The sequence below is a fragment of the Diceros bicornis genome, chromosome 11 (assembly GCF_020826845.1).
Source record: "Diceros bicornis minor isolate mBicDic1 chromosome 11, mDicBic1.mat.cur, whole genome shotgun sequence".
NCBI classification, from domain to species: domain Eukaryota; kingdom Metazoa; phylum Chordata; class Mammalia; order Perissodactyla; family Rhinocerotidae; genus Diceros; species Diceros bicornis.
This window is the reverse complement of record NC_080750.1, coordinates 45,185,166-45,202,500: the sequence shown is the minus strand read 5'-3', so window position 1 is coordinate 45,202,500 and position 17,335 is coordinate 45,185,166. Positions and strand designations below refer to the sequence as shown.

The 17,335-nt window shown below is 34.3% G+C and overlaps 1 protein-coding gene across 11 annotated transcripts in view; it reads right to left on the bottom strand.

Moving 5' to 3' along the window:
• GRIA2 (glutamate ionotropic receptor AMPA type subunit 2) overlaps nucleotides 1-17,335 on the bottom strand; it is a 160,738-nt gene that overhangs the window by 7,776 nt on the left and 135,627 nt on the right. The window lies entirely within an intron of this gene.

Sequence of the window (17,335 nt, the reverse complement as noted above, 5' to 3'; positions counted from 1 at the left end):
CATGTAAATGGTTCATAATTAATGTATGCAAATTGAATACTCTGGGAATTAGGAAGAATTAGACCATTTTTGCTTAATCTGCATCTTTGCGTATTGTAGAAGATGTTTATATTGTTTTTTCTCCATAGTCTGCCCTCATAGTCTTGACCAAATTGGAAGATACTACAGTATTTGAATTTGATTCTATATCATGCAATCTTATTAAACTTCAAGATCTTTTTGTAACGTGAGTTCCTCAAAAAACAGGTGATATCAAATGTTTTGGAACAGAACCATAAGGTGGTAAAGAAGAGTTCAAAATGAAATTACACAATTATTTTATCAAATCATCCATTAAACATGTCAACTATTCCAACTTTTGAAATATCAATTTGGAGGCATTAAAATAGTACACAAAATGTTTCATAAATATGGATGCCCTTTGAGAAGATCCAAAAATTAGCAAGGAAGTAAGAAGAAAAATAAATTAAAATCAAGATGACTTCTCTTTAAAGACTAAATTTTTTTTTTTTATGAGGAAGATCAGCCCTGAGCTAACATCCGTGCTAATCCTCCTCTTTTTGCTGAGGAAGATCGGCTCTGAGCTAACATCTATTGCCAATCTTCCACCTTTTTTTTTTGCCCCAAAGCCCCAGTAGATAGTTGTATGTCATAGTTGCATATCCTTCTAGTTGCTGTATGTGGGACACGGCCTCAGCATGGCCGGAGAAGCGGTGCGTCAGTGCACGCCCGGGATCCGAACCCGGGCCACCAGTAGCGGAGCACACCCACTTAACCGCTAAGCCACAGGCCGGCACTAAAGACTAAATTTTTGAGGGGACATTTAAATTACCTGAATTATGTCAAAGGTAATATTCATTAAGTGAAGAGAAACTTCACTGTTCCTGTTTCATCCATAAAACTTCCCAGTTGGTTTAAAGATATTTCCCAATGTATAAATAGAATCATTTTTTCCAAGGGATAAAGGACTTTAAAAATGCAATCTAGAAAAAAATGTACATAGCTGTAGTGTTTTAACTGAGCTACTCAATTTCTGTCTTTGTGGTTCTGAATCATTTGGAAGATATACAAGTTCTGATATGTTAATCTAGACATATAAGTTCTACTAAGTGAAATCAGTCACTTTTTATGACCAGGCTTCACATGTATTATAACATGGCTTTTTTCCCAACCGAGCAGGATTTTATGATGTAATTGTGGATTAATAAAATATATAAATTATCTAAGATCTTAAAATACACATTGATGATACTACATAAAGCTTAAAGTAATTTCTTTCATAGGTTAGAAACTTTGAAAGATATAAATTTTTTCCCCAATGGGTTCATTCGTCTCCCAGTTGTTAGTTTACTGTTTACTTCCTTAACCAAGTTAATGAAATGTATTCATAACCATAGCTCTTAAAGAACTATTTGTTTGAACAGATTTGGCCAAAGGTACACAAGTAGGGTAATTCATGAACAGTATAATACTGTTATGTTGAAAACTATCATCCATTAGGGCAAGAGATTTATTGATTTGAACTGTATAGCTACCTTCAAAAGAAGAATAGAAACAATCTGACTACATTTTTACTGAGAGACAGTTCAAAGAATTGGTGTTAATTTCTATTGACAGTAAAAGAAAAATTGTTAGTCTTGACTAAACAGGTAAATAGGCGATGCCTAGAAATCTTGTTCTTCTCCAAAACCATAGCAATCGAAAAGTAACCAGCTGGAAAGCAATCCAATGGCAGAGCAAAGTTTTCCCCTAGGTTTCCTATACAAGAGCCTGCACGATAAATTATAGTTATTTTTATTGCCAGGTTAGTTTAGGTGACAATGTTTAGTTTGGTCTAATTTGTAAGCTAATGGGCGATCTGACACAGTAGAGAGCACACTGCCATCTTCCTAACCACTCCAGCTTATTGACCACTCGTTTCTCAGAAAATATTTACAAATAGACTAAAAAGAAAAAAATGGGGATTTTTTTTCAGGTTAATAAAACTCCATGTGGTCAACTAAGGTAATGTATAAAAAAAGTGTTTCCCGTTAAAATTCTGTGTTCCAGCAACTCATCTTACAGACATTATTCAATATCAAAAGCATCCAGAAAATTTAGGCAATTGTCTGAAAAATGCAAATCAAATACTAACCAAATTGACTCAATTAGCCCCTTTATGTGGACTTTGCAGGTGAGTGCCAGGCAATGATGATCACTACTCTCCTAAGCAATGTCTAAATTTGAGCACATTTTAGCACAGGAGAAGAGGAAACACAGGCAAATCATACTGACTTTTTAAATAAACTACACTTTCCTACCATTTGTAATACTAGTCTAAGTTTTGGTCCTAAGAGAAGCACTGATGCATTGCAGAGAAAAAAGAAGGGCTGGAACGTTGGTTTCCAATCTCCCAGAGCCAATATGGCCCCAGATAAAAGTTCTAAGTCTTTCTTAGGAATCTTTACAACTCCCTTCTCCACCTCTTCCCCAAATCTAAGCACTGCTTTTCACCAGATTTAAATGCCCTCAATATGTAGATATTTTAAAAATCTCGACTACAGCTAAGCCAAGGAAGACTGCACTTCTTAAGTTAACATGTTAAACCAAGGTTAACTACTCATTCTTTCAGGAAGCATGGTAAAGTGAAGTCAATTTCCTCAGGATGGCATCGGCCATCACGTTTTGAGGAGGAGATAAGTGATATCTTGACAAGAGGAGATAAATGATAGCTTTGTCAGGACAATGCTCTTGATTTCCCTGTGTTTCTCAAGGAGTTAAGACTGAATACAGCAATTCAAATCCCTTTCCATAGTTCGATATTACTAATAGGCCCATTGATTTGACTAATATTTCACAGAAAATAACAGTGTGAAATTGTACTTAAAGAGAAAATATGCCCATTGTCTAGCATTGTTGGGGAAAATTTCCATAGAAACTAAGAACATATGATATACTTATATCTAAGAAAAGGATGGCTTCCTTTGCTGTGAAAGAAGCCAACAGGCATTTTAATTCAGTTTTTTTTCTTCCTCATATACAGTAATACAGGCATTAATTTTTCTGCCATCTAAATAAGCCTTTTCCCCTTTAGGAAAAAAAGATGACTTTTCAAAGGAAATAGGTATAATTCTTATGAAACATACACACTTATTCAAGAATTAGTAGGAAATACAGGTGCTGCACAACAGACATTCTTCACTGCTTAGTCTATTAATTCTTATATAGTTCACTGTCAAAAAAAATCTTGTTTACCCACGAACTTCTAAAAAAATACCAAAATACCTTCTCACAATGTCAGCAGAACATTTTTTGCTAGAATGGGAGTTCTAAATGATTTCCAAATACAAATGAAGTCCAAAAGATCTAACTAGAGATTTCCAAATGGCTGATGTGACTTTACACCAGGAGTGCATTTATAGAGTTTTTAGAACTGTGCTCCCCATTGCGATGATCTCTAGATCTCGCTTCCACGTCAAACATGAATAGAGATACTTTCATGAAAACCTCTGCTTTTTTCTGGAAAAATTACAATGTCTGAAGTAGTTATAGCAACTAACAAGAAGGTAACTCTATTTATGAGTAGAACTTGACCTAAAGCCTCCTAGATATAAAGATTAGAGCATCACAGTGTGAATTAATAACCTATATTTTCTAGTCTATTTGGCTGACACTCTATAAAAAATTTGTATTTAAAACAAAAGATAACTTTCCTTCCTTTAAGATGTTACCCTTTTTCCTGATTCTTTAGCCTTTCTGTGGAACTCATAGCATGGCCCATTGCTTCATTATGGATGTCAGCAGGAATTCAAACTGTCCCTGGAAACCACTAGAGTTGGCAGTCAAAAAAGAAGTTTCCCTAGGTCTCATTCTGTTATTCTCTGCTGTTTACAAATCTGCAATCCCTACAGAAAAGCTTGTATGTTTCTGAGTTACAGTCACCAACATGAGATCAGAAGTTTAAAAACTCACTAGCATACACTGGGATTTTAATTTTTCTTAGTAGGGTTCTCCCCCCCAATAGAGGGCAGTTGTTGTCCATTTTCTATTTAGATGTAATGTCCAATATAAACAACATATAGTCAAATTGAGTCAAGGGAATCAGTATTTTAAATTGAGTTTTCTTTGTCACTTTCTGTATTGTGCATCATTAGAAGTTTTCAACATCCCAACATCTTCAACATCTCTTTGAATGAAATTAAAATAATACAGACTTTTAAAGCTTCATCTTCAATAGTTTGCATAGCTATGTATACTAAATGTAAATGATATTTAAATGTAAAAGACTATAAAATTATTTTTGCAAAACCATTACAAAACAAGTTGTAGTAGGAGAATAGCATGTAGCCTTAGTACACAGTCTGGACAAAAGTTAAGAAGTCAGTGAAGGAAAGAACAGAGTGATTAGAGAAATAAGAGAATGTATGAGAAAGCACTGGGGTTTCATGAACTAAGGGACAAAAAAGTATCAAAAGAATTAGAGGGGGGCCGGCCTGGTGGCGCAAGTGGTTAAGTGCCCGCGCTCCGCTGTGGCGGCCCAGGATTCGCCTGTTAGGATCCTGGGTGCGCACCTATGCACTGCTTGGCAAGCCATGCTGTGGCGGCTTCCCATATAAAGTGGAGGAAGATGGGCATGGATGTTAGCCCAGGGCCAGTCTTCCTCAGCAAAAAAAAGAGGAGGATTGGCAGATGTCAGCAGAGGGCTGATCTCCTCACAAAAAAAAAAAAAAAGAATTTGCACAACAGTATTAAATATAGCACAGTTCTTACAAAGCATGAAAATACATACAAAACATTTCAATTTGGCCAGAAGGGCATTAAGTGCCCCTTTTAGGAAGTATAAGGAAGATCAGATTTTAAAGAATGAAGGAGAAAGTGGCCAGAATGGAAAAAAGGAGATTATAGGAAAGAAATTTATAAATTTATCAGTTAAAGGCAAGGAAGAAGAGAAATAGAGATAAAGGAGAGCAATGTCACAAGGACTTTTCAAACTTGTGGCAAATCTGAGTCGAGATTAAAGAAGGAGCCTGCAGAGATGGAAAGACTAAAGACATCATTAAGGTATAAGTCTTAGAACAGCATCTTTGATAACTGGAAAGAGATGTTGTGGGAGATCAAGATTTGGCCACCCTGAAATCTATCTCTTTACCTTGGTTGTTTTCTCTAAGGACATTTGACCTCCCCCACTAACTGCCTAAAGAATTTGACACGGTGGCTCCTTCCTGGAACAGATCTTCTATCATGATGGCTATAAAGATAATGTAGGATAGAGGTTACAATAGCAAAGGCACCAAGCCTCTTTTATCAAAAACTCTGTCTCTCCCTGACCACATTATCTATAGATGACCCCGAAAAGAATTGTCCTCCTGCCCTCTGAAGTCCCAGGCCACCACCCACCCCCAACACGCTCCTCGCCTTTAGCTGCAATACTTAAGCAAGCAGCTTAGACAGAGGGACGAGTTGCTCATTTCTGAGTTTCTCCCATGTATACATATTATTAAACTTGGTATTATTTTCTCCTGCTAACCTGTCTTGTTGATTATTTGGTCAGCCATAAGAACCTTAAAGAAAAGGGCAGAGGGGGATTCTCTCTCTGTGCCCGACAATGTCAAACGCCAAGATGGAGATATTAGCTTTGCAGAAACGGGGATAACTATTCCTCTGACATTGCTGGAATAAAACCTTGAAGATAAGAATAGAATTCTGTTGGAAAATGGAAGACCCAAATCTACTTCCACACCTTTGCCCAACAATGGAAGTGGTTTTGTTTTAATGGGATTCTGTCAATGAAAACCACTTTCGTTAATGAGAATTTTGAAATAGAACATTATTTATGTCTTCAACGTACTTGAAAAGTATTTGAATTAGATTACTTATGAGGGAGTAAAATACCTAAAAGATAGGTCCAATTTGTCCGCATTCCAGGGCTTTAATTGCTATGCTAATGAAAGGCTTGTGTTTGTGGTAGTCGCACAGCATTTATATCAAGAAGACACTGTATTTATCAATCAACATACAAATTCATTTTTAAGGGTATGAGCTGAGAATATGCTGCAAAATGTAAATAAAAACAATATAATAATGAAAACACAAAACTGCTTTGAAACTTGGTTCTTATTTCATGTTTTGATACTATTTTTTCATGTCATTTGCCAACAATAATAGCATCACAAAAACAAAAGGAAAAAAAACAAAAGTAAGAAAACCTAAAAGGTGTTTAGCATTTCAAGTACGACTACTATGTATGACAAAATCTCTAGATCTCTTCTGAGTCTTTTTAAATCACATTTATTAATAAAATTTTATCTTATCATAGGGATAAAAGTAAAAGACTATTTACTTAAGCTTTTCTTTAAGTTTAAAAAGAAGTTCATTATTTTCCCTGATGAAAAAAAAGACTTCCATAGTGCAAACAAATGGAAAGGAAAGATTAAGAAGTTGTGTTGTACCAATAAAGATTTTTAGAGAGCTTAATTCCATCAACTTAACATTTCTTACTCATCATTTGGCCAAGAAACATGAGCTTTTGCTCATATGTTGATTATCTTTTACACAACCAAAAACTACACCATTTATTTCATGTAAAAAATTAATAGTAAACATTTTAATGAAGTCAATACAAATGTTCTCTTAGACATTCCTTTGCTCACTTAGCTTTATTCAGATTTTATGCTTAACACCATAATTCTTGGGATTTAAAATAAAGATTTAGACTCAAATTGTCAATTCCATGAAGTCATGAACCAGTCAGTGAGAAATATATTTGGAATTGTTAAAGTCAGATGTAATTATGAACATTTTATATGAAGTCTCACAATATGTTTGTCTCTTTTTTAATTAAAATGTAATAATTAGTTATTTATAAAGGATTATAGTTTTTAAGGTATTTTACAGAAGTGTGGTTTGATTTGTTTTTCTCATGAAGATTTTTCTATATGATTACTATCATTTTAAATAAAACCAATTCTCCAATAATATTAACAAAACTCACATTAAACTGTATTTCTAGCAGTAAACTGGTGGAATTTCTCAGCTTCTTAAAGATTGAAATGGTATTTATGAAGGAATATAACTAAAAGGATTTTAACAGCTTAACAGTTTAACAGTTTTCAAATCAGCACTAGATTAGCACTAGAATGGACCTTAAAAATTGCTTACTATATTCCAAGCCCTTTATTTTAGGAGCAAACGTCAGAAAGATCAAATAACTTGCTTAACATAGTTTGTTAGCCTCTAGAAGAATCAGGAATAAGATTTGGATATCTAAATCTTCAATACATGTCTATATACACTAACCCATAAAAGTACTCAAGCAGAGTGTTTAGATAAACGTTTTATTAAAAGAAAAAAAGTCACTCGACAATATTGTAAAATTTAGAGAAATTCAGTTAAATATTTGTGTATAATTTATTGATTAGTAAACTGAAGCTGAAATAAATTAGATTTCTTGCATCATTTTAATCAACCAAAAGTAAAGCTAAGTTACATCTCAGAGTTCTGTTTGGCATTTTAAAATTACTTTCAGATGTGAAAAATAGAGTCAGGTTAATTCATATTATTACTAATAGAATCATATACTTACGATAATTTTCTGCTTGGAAAACAATGTTCTTAAAGTTTAAAATGCGATTAACATTTTCACATGCTTTCATTCTCTTATGAACGATAAATGATATCAATAATGAAATGTCCTACTAATTATATCTCATGTATTAACTATATGTGTACACATGCATATAATGTGAGCTGATAATGCAAGAGGAAGGGCAAGTGATCCCCTATGATCACATCTTTTATTTTTTAATAGAGTTACTTTTTTGACTCATTTAAGGTCTATTGTGACCAGAGAATATCTTGAGTATCATCAATGTATTTGACAAAATATCTCATATTATCCTTATGGATTGGATGGAGACTAAGGGTTATCAGAATTAGGTGGGCTTATGGTTAAAATTTCAATCACATCAAAAAAGTATTGGTTATTATTTATTAACATGCAAATACTGACCTAAAGGGAAACTTTTGTTATACCACTGATTCCATACATAGCCCCACTGTGTTCAGTATTTTAGTCAGTTTAGACGAAGCTATACATGGCAAATGTTTCAAAGTCACAGATATTTTTATGATAGATGACAGAATCAACATTTCAATTTTATGGGCTTGGGAAAATAAGCCAAAAACCAAAGTGAAATTTAACAGAGATGAGTGCAAAATCTGGCATATGGCTTCAATCAACTGCATATTCACAGAATGAAAGACGTGAGGCTTACCACAATTCATATTAAAATCACCTGGGTTTTCAGTAAACAACAACTTTAGGGCAAGCTATTCATGTGATGCAGTTACCACAAAAGCTAACAAACTTGAAGGTTTTAAGTGCAATTATAGAGTCTAGATAACAGAGTTGTAATTTCAAATACCTTGAGGGCCAAGCAGGAAATGTGAGTGAAACAGACAGTAATGGGGTAATAGAGAATGGTGAGACTGTCTGTAGTGGTGGAGAGTACATTCTCTAGTTAAAGCCTTTTTCTTTCTTTCTTTTTCTTGATGTAAACACTGTGTTGCCTGAAGAACACAAGGGTCCAGGTTGAAAGTGGACTGAAATCTGAATTTTCAGATACTAGCTAAGATCCTCTAGAGTTAGACCAAGTCATACCCTATATCTAGATACCACACTTTAAGAATAACACTGGAAATCCTACATTCAAAAGATATAAAGACCAATATGAAGGGTTTGAAAACGTGATTTAATAAATAATGGTTGAGAAGATTCAGAATTCTTAGGCTAGGTGGTGAGAAAATTTAAGGAAGAGAAGATAGTTATCTTCATGTATTTGATGCATCTGTCATATGAAAAATAAAGCAATTATTAAAGTCAGGATTAGGACCAATGAATGAAAATACTTAGGAGGTAAGTTTTAGTTTCAAAGAACTTTCTAAAAACTATAACAATAAAAACTAACAAAATGGAATTGAATGTTAAGAAAAGTGGCAAGTTTACATTCATAAGGCATATTCAAGAATAGTTTGAATGGTTAATTCTTCATAATGTCATAATATTTCAAACATGAACAGAATTTGAGAGGCAATTTATAACCTAAGCCCTATGTTTAAAGATGAGAATGCTGATGCTATCAGAGATCACCAGACAAGCAGAAGGAACTTATCTGCAATGTCAGAGTTTCCTTCTAAAACATTTGAGCTTCTTTATCCAACCTCAACACATCTACAGGAACAGGGCATTTAAGTGTGGATTTTTTTAAGCAATCAAAAGATGTGTGCAATTATGGTCAAAATTGGTTTATGTCAGCTAGCTATTCTATTTAAATGGCTGTGAGATTCTTTTTGTTTTGTTTTGTTTTGTGTATCTTTGGTGTTTTGTTTTTTTTTTTGAGAAAGATTGGCCCGGTGCTAACATCTGTTGCCAATCTTGCTCTTTTTCTTTTTTCTCCCAAAGCCCAGTACATAGTTTCATGTCATAGTCGTAGAAGTGGAGCTCTTCTATACAGGACGCCGCCTCAGCATGGCTTGATAAGCGGTGAGTAGGTCTGAGCCCAAGATTTGAACTGGCGAACCCCGAGCTGCCAAAGCAGAATGCGAGAACTTAACCGCTACGCCACCAGGCCAGCCCTGTGAGATTCTTTTCTGTTATGAATGAACAAATTTTCAGGGGGGTGTGATTGTCTTGAGAAACAATACAAGACCATTTGCACTGTACTCTATAACAAGCTACCATTGCTTTAGCGAATACTTCTACACATCCCACTGCTAGGCTTCAGAGTGGTATTTCAGTACTTTGAGGTTACAAAAGGAAAGTAAGGAAGTCCCAATACAAGGACTAAATTTCTTCTAATAATGTTATTTAAGAAAATTTGATTTTAGAAAAAAAAAAAGAACTGAATTTGATTTTAAATAAGCAAACAAAAAAACCTTGGAACTCAAGGGAAGTAACATAAAAATGGCAGCAAAAGTCACACAGTACCCATGAAAATACCATTAATATATACTAGACACGTTGGATCCCTTGGTTTATCAGTACGAACCCTTTTAGTAAATCAAAGACTACAGAATTTTCTACCTTTCTTACCCTCAAATATCACATTACTCACTCAATATGGAAAGTTAATTGTATCGTAAAATAAACATTTTAAAGACACTGATATAAATCTTTTGGATAAAAAGATCAAAGTTGTTTCATCATTAAGGTATTGCCTCCCATATAGAAGGATTTAGCATATGTCCACATTCTTTTGCCATGTCAAGAATGGACTAGTAAGAAAACTAGTTGGAGCAAAATAATACAGGATAATGACTGTATACTGATAATTTCATATATTTCGTATTTATATTTATAATATACTAGCCACATTAAAATTTCTAAGCATTTACATATATATACCTCATCATTGTAATGATTGGTATATTTAATATTGAGAAAGCATAAATATTCATGCCTACCTCTAATTTTGTTTTAATCCTAATATGCAAAATTTTAATTCTAGCCAATATTTTTTAAGAAGAAACATCTACCATAAGATTAGAGAGAGATCTTATAAATTTAAATTTTTAAATACTAAAAAACATCTCCTACTAAGATAGGTTCTTTCCTTATTTTTTGTTTGTTTTTTTCGTTTTACTGTGTTATTTGGGAGCAGGGTTTTTTTAATTATAGTAAAAAAAATACATGATATGAAATCTATCCTAATAACAAATTTGTAAGTATATAGTACAGTATTGTTAACTATAGGCACATTGTTGTACAAAACATTTCCAGAACTTTTCATCCTGTATGACTGAAAGTATACCCATTGAACAGCAACACTTCATTTCCCCTCCTCTCCAGCCCCTGGCAACTATCTTTCTACTTTCTGCTTCCATGCGTTTGACTGCTTTGTATACCTCATATAAGTGGAATCATGCAGTATTTGTCTGTCTATGACTGACTTATTTTGTGTAGCATCACATCCTCAAGGTTCATTCATGTTGTAGCCTATGACAGGATTTCCTTCCCTTTTTTAAGGTTGAATAATATTCCATTGAGTAATATACCACATTTTCTTTATCCATTCATCCGTCAATGGACATTTAGGTTGTTTCTGCCTCTTGGCTATTGTGAATAATGCTGCAAACGAACATAGGAGTGCGAACATCGCTTTGAGATACTCATTGCAACTATTTTGGATAAATATCCAGAAGTAAGATTGCTGGATCATGTGGTAGTTCTATTTTTAACTTTTTGAGACTCCATACTGTTTTCCGTAGAGGCTGCACCATTTTGCATTCCCATCAACAGTGCACAAGGGTTCCAATTTTTACACATCTTCACTAGCACTTGTTATTTTTGTTTTTTTTTCTTTTTTCTAATGGCCATGCTAACAGGTGTGAGGCAATATCTATTGTGGTTTGATTTGCATTTCCCTGATGATTAGTAGTGTTGAGTATCTTTTCGTATAGCTGCCCATTTGTAGTTCTTCTTTGGAGAAATGTCTATTCAAGTCCTTTGCCAACTTTTTAATGAGGTTATTAGGTTTTTTACCATTGAGTTGTAGGAGTTCCTTATATATTTTGGATATCAACTCTATCAGATATATGGTTTGCAAATATTTTCTCCCATTCCATATGTTACATTTTCACTCTGTTGGTTGTTTCCTGTGCTGCACAAGAGCTTTTTAATTTGATGTAGTACACTGGTCTACTTTTGCTTTTGTTGCCTGTGCTTTTGGTGTCATATCCAAGAAATCCTTGCTAAGACTGAAGTCATGAAGCTTATCCCCTATGTTTTCTTATAGGAGTTTTATAGTTTCAGATCTTACTTTTAAATATTTAATCCATTTTGAATGGATTTTTGTGTATGGTGTAAGAGTCCTATTCCATTCTTTTTCATATGGATATCCAGTTATCCCGACACTATCTGTTGAGAAGACTATTCTTTCCCCATTGTGGAGTCTTGGTACCTTTGCTGAAAATCACTTAACTGTATATGCACAGGTTTATTTCTGGGTTCTCTATTCTGTTCCATTGGTCTATATCTGTCTTTATGCCAGTATAATTTTGGTTTGATTACTATACCTTTGTAATATGTTTTGAACTTGGGGAGTGTAAGGCCTCCAGCTTTGTTCCTGTTTCTCAAGAGTGGTTCAGCTATATATGACTCTTAGTGTTTCCATATGAATTTTAGGATTGTTTTTTCTATTTCTGCAAAAAATTACATTGGGATTTTGATAAGGATTGCACTGAATTTGTAGATCACTTTGAATAGTATGGACATTAGAATGGACATTTTAACAATATGTCTTTCAATCCACGATCAAGGATGGAAATGTCTTTCCATCTATTTGTGTCTTTTTAAATTTCTTTCAGCAATCTTTTAGAGTTTTCAGTGTACAAGTCTTTCCCCTCCCTGGCTAAGTTTATTCTTAAGTATCTTATTTTTTCTTTTTGATGCTATTGTAAATGGAACTGTTTTCTTAATTTCCTTTTCAAATTGTTCATTTTTAGTGTATAGATATGCAGCTGATTTTTGTATGTCGATTTTGTATTCTGCAACTTTACTGAATTTGTTTATTAGTTCTAACAGTTTTTTCATAGAATAATTTGAGTTTTCTACAAAGAAAATCATGTCATCTGTGAACAAAGATAATTTTACTTCTTTTCTTATTTGGACGCCCTTCATTTCTTTTTCTTGCCTAATTGATCTGGCTGGGACTTCCAGTACTATGTTGAATAAAAGTGGCAAGAGTGGTCATCCTGGTCTTGCTCCTGATTTAGAAGGAGAATTTTCAGTTTCATCACTGATTATGATTCAGCCATGGGATGCATATATGGACTTTATTGTGTTCAGGTAATTTCTTTCTATTCCTAGTTTATTGAGTGTTTTTATCATGAAAGGGTGTTCAACTTTGTCAAATGCTTTTTCTGCATCTATTGAGATTATCATGTGATTTTTATCCTTCATTTTGTTATTGTGGTGTACCATATTGATTGATTTCATAGGTTGAAACATCCTTGCATCTCAGGGATAAATCCCACTTGGTCATGGTGCATGATTCTTTTAATGTGCTGTTGAATTTAGTTTGCTAGTATTTTGCTGAGGATCTTTGCATCTATATTTATTAGGAACATTGGCCTGCAGTTTTCTTTTCTTGTAGTATCTTTGTCTGGCTTGGTATCAGGGTAATGTCGGCTTCATATAGTGAGTGTGAAAGTATTCCCTCCTCTTCTATTTTTTGGAATAATTTGAGATTTGTCATTAATCCTTCTTTAAATATTTGGTAAAATTCTCCAGTGAAGCCATCTGGTTTTGGACTTTCTTTATTGGGATGTTTTGATTACTGATTCAATTTCCTTACTATTTATAGGTGTGTTCAAATTTTCTATTTCTTCATGATTCAATCTTAGTAGATTGTATGTTTCTAGGAATTTGCCCATTTCTTCTAGGTTATCCAACTTTTTGGCATATATTCATTCATAGTAGTCTTTTATAATCCTTTTTATTTCTGTGCTATCAGTTGTAATATCTCATCTATCTTTTCTAATTTTATTTGAGTCTTCTTTCTTTCTTAATTAGTCTTGCTAAAGGTTTGTCAATATTATTGATCTTTCCAAAAAGTCAACTCTTAGTTTCCTTGATATTTTCTATTGTTTTTCTATTTTCTATTTCATTTATTTCTGCTCTAATCTTTATTATTACACTTACTTATGTTAACTTGGGCTTAGTATGTTCTTCTTTTTCTAGTTCCTTGAAGTGTACAAGTCTAAAGTTAGGTTGTTTATTTGAGATCTTTCTTCTTTCTTAAGTAAACATTTACCACTATAAACTTTCCTCTTAATACTGCTTTTGCTGCATACCATAAGTTTTGGTATGTTGTGTTTCCATTTTCATTATTCCTAAGATATTTTTTTATTTCCTCTTTAATTTCTTCTTGGATCCATTGGTTGTTCAAAAGTGTGTTCATTTCAACATATTAGTGAATTTTCCAGTTTTCCTCTGCTATTGATTTCTACTTTCATTCCATTGTGGTCAGAGATTATAATCTTCTTAAATTTATTAAGACTCATTTTGTGACCTAACATCATCTATTCTGGAGATTGTTCAATGTGCACTGGAGAAAAATGTGTATTATGCTGTTGTTGGATCTAATGATCTGTATATGTCTGTTAGGTTCATTTGGTCTATCGTGTTGTTCCAATCTTGTTTCCTTATTGATCTTCTGTCTGGATTTTATGTCCATTATTGAAAGTGGGGTATTGATATCTCCTGCTATTATTGTGTTGCTCTTTTTCCCTTATGTTCTGTCAATGTTTGCTTCATATAAGTGGGAGCTCTGATGTTGGGTGCATATATATTTATAATTGTTATATACCCCTGGTGAATTGACCCTTTTATCATTACATAATAAATATGTATATTCTTTGTCTCATTACAGTTTTTGACTTAAAGTCTGTTTTGTCTAATATTTAGTATAGCCAGACCTACTCTCTTTTGGTTACCATTTGTGTGGAATATCTTTTCCATTCTTTCACTTGTAGCCTGTGTGTCCTTGAATCTAAGGTGCATCTCTTGCACACAGATATAGTTGTACCTTGTTTTTTTAATATATATTTAGCCATTCTATGTCTTTTGATTGAAGGGTTTAATTCATTTTCATTTAAAGTAACTACTGACAGGGAAGCACTTACTATTGCCATTTCATTAATTGTTTTCTGTCTATCTTGTAGCTTTTTTGTTCCTCTTTTGTTCTCGTCTTCCTTTGTATTTCATTGATTTTTTTTGTAGTAATACAGTTTGATTACTTTCTCATTTTTTTGTGTGTAACTTCTACAGGTGTTTTCTTTGTGGTTACCACAGAACTTACATAAAATATCTTATAGTTTTAAAAGTCTATTTTAAGCTTATAAAAACTTAACTTCAATTGCATACAAAAACTTTACTCTTTTACTTCCCCCCTTACACTTTATGTTATTGATGTCATAAATTAATCTTTGTATATTGTGTATCCATTAACATATTTTTATACTTATAGTTATTTTTTATAGTTTTATATTTAACCTGTATACGAGAATTAAACGAGACTTATGCAGTACTGTTACAGTATTCTGTATTTATCTATCTCTACCCTTACCGATGAGCTTCTATATGCTTTCGTGTTGCTGTCTAGCATCTTTTCATTTCAACTTGAGGGACTCCTTTTAACATTTCTTGTAAGGCAGGTCTAGTGTTGACGATCTTTCTCAGCTTTTGTTTATCTGGGAAAGTCTTTATTTCTCCTTCATTTTTGAAGGACTGTTTTGCCAGATTATTATTCTTGGTTGGCAGTTATTTTTTTTTTCAGCTCTTTGAATATATCTTCTCACTCTTTCTGACCTACAAGGTTTCTGATGATAAATCTGCTAGTAGTCTTATGGGTGCTCACATGTACATAACAAGTCATATTTCTCTTGCAGTTTTCAAAATTCTCTCTTTGTTTTTGACATTCAACAATTTGATTATAGTATTTCTCAGTGTATACTTCTTTGGGTTCCTCTTATTTAGGATTCATGAATCCTAATCCTTATTTGGATTCACAAACCTTATTTGTGCTTCATGAATCTGGATGTCCACTTCCCTCCCAAGATTTGGGAATTTTTTGGCTATGATTTCTTTATATAAGCTTTCTGCCCCTTTCTCTCTCTCTTCTCCTTCTGAGACCCCTAAGGCTTTCTTCACTCTTTTTCATTTTTTTTTTTTTTTGGTCCTCTATTTAGATAATTTCAAACAATTTGTCTTAAGTTTGCTGATTCTTTCTTCTGCTTGATAAAATCTGATGTCAAATCCTGCTAGTGAATTTTTCAATTCAGTCATTGTATTCATTTCCAAAATTTGTTTGGTGCATTTTTATATTTTCTATCTCTTTGTTGATATTCTCAGTTTGTTCATGTCTCATTTTCCTGAGCTATTTGAGCATCTTTGTGTCAGTTATTTGGAATTCTTTGTCAGGTAACATTTTTTTAGTGTTGGTTTCTGGAGATTAATTTTATTCCTTTGATTCCTTTGTTTTTTCATGTGCCTTGTAACTGTGTTGGGATCTGTGCATTTTTACAAACAGCCACCTCTCCCAGTCTTTATAGACTGGCTTCATATAGGGAAAGACCTTCACCAATCAGCCCAGTTAAATATTCTGAAGGCCTCTCAAACATTTTATGTGGCTGTGTCTTTGGACTTATGTGTGTAAATTCCCAATTAAAGGGATTTGCCATTATTTTTTTTCAGGAACTCATAATCTCTTGCTCCCTTTGGTGTCTGTCTGCAGTACTGCAGGTTCTCTGGAGCTGGCATAAGCTACTCAGCTCTCTTTTGCTCTCAGTGGCCCCCAAGCTGTAGAGTATGCTGGCTCCCATTAGCACTCTGAGCCAGGCAAGACAAAGCCAGTCCCTTGGGAAGCCCACCAAAAAGCTGGAATATTGAATGCATGCTCCACTCTTGTCTTCCCTCCCGCCAAGCTGTATTGGCCTCCGTCTACTGTACCACACGTCCTCTGGAGCAGCAGCAAGCTGTCCAGGTCTCTTTTGTTCTCAGCAGCTCCCAGGCATCTAGCATATGCCAGATCCCATCAGTGCTCTGAGACAAGTGAGACAGAAACCGGTTCCTCAGGCAGCCTGCCGAAAAGGCAAAGCATTGAACCCACACTTCAACTTTTTCCCTCCCTAGAGGGAAGCTAGGAGTTGAAAGGTTTCTCCAACTTTTCTGCACTGAGCTGGATGGGAGGGTCTATGGTGAGTGAGTGTGTGCTAGCCCAAAACTTTGCCTTTGTTCTTAGTGGTCCCGAACCTGGCGCCCTTTTTGCCAGTGCTTAGATTCAGGCAAAACAGGAGCCAGTTCCTCTGAAAAGTCTGAATGTGGACATACAGTCCAGTCTTCTCTTTCTCTCTCCAGGGAGAAGCCAAGAGCTGGGTGTTTCCTCCCAATTGCAGTGCGCTGTGCCAGAAGAGGGACTAATGTGAGTGAGTGCCATGAATTTTCCTACAGGGTTTGATGTGGCTGGTTTCACACTCACTTATTTCTCACAAAAAGAATTGGTCACTATATTGTTGTTGAGTCAGTGTCTCTGTGGGAAGAAGAGGATCCAGGGGCTCCCTATTTCACCATCTTGCTGATATCACCCCCTTGGCCCTTTCTTTGTTTCTTTAAATGCAATCTCAAATATCATTTTTTGGGACCCTGACAATATTTTGCATTGCTTGATTTTCCCAATTGCCATTTTATTTCTAAAATCTCATTTCTCTGTGAAAATAAGCAGCCACCTTTACTAGCAACTCGTTTTTGATAATCACTCAATATTTTATGGAGTGAAATTAAATGCTGGAAACATGAACT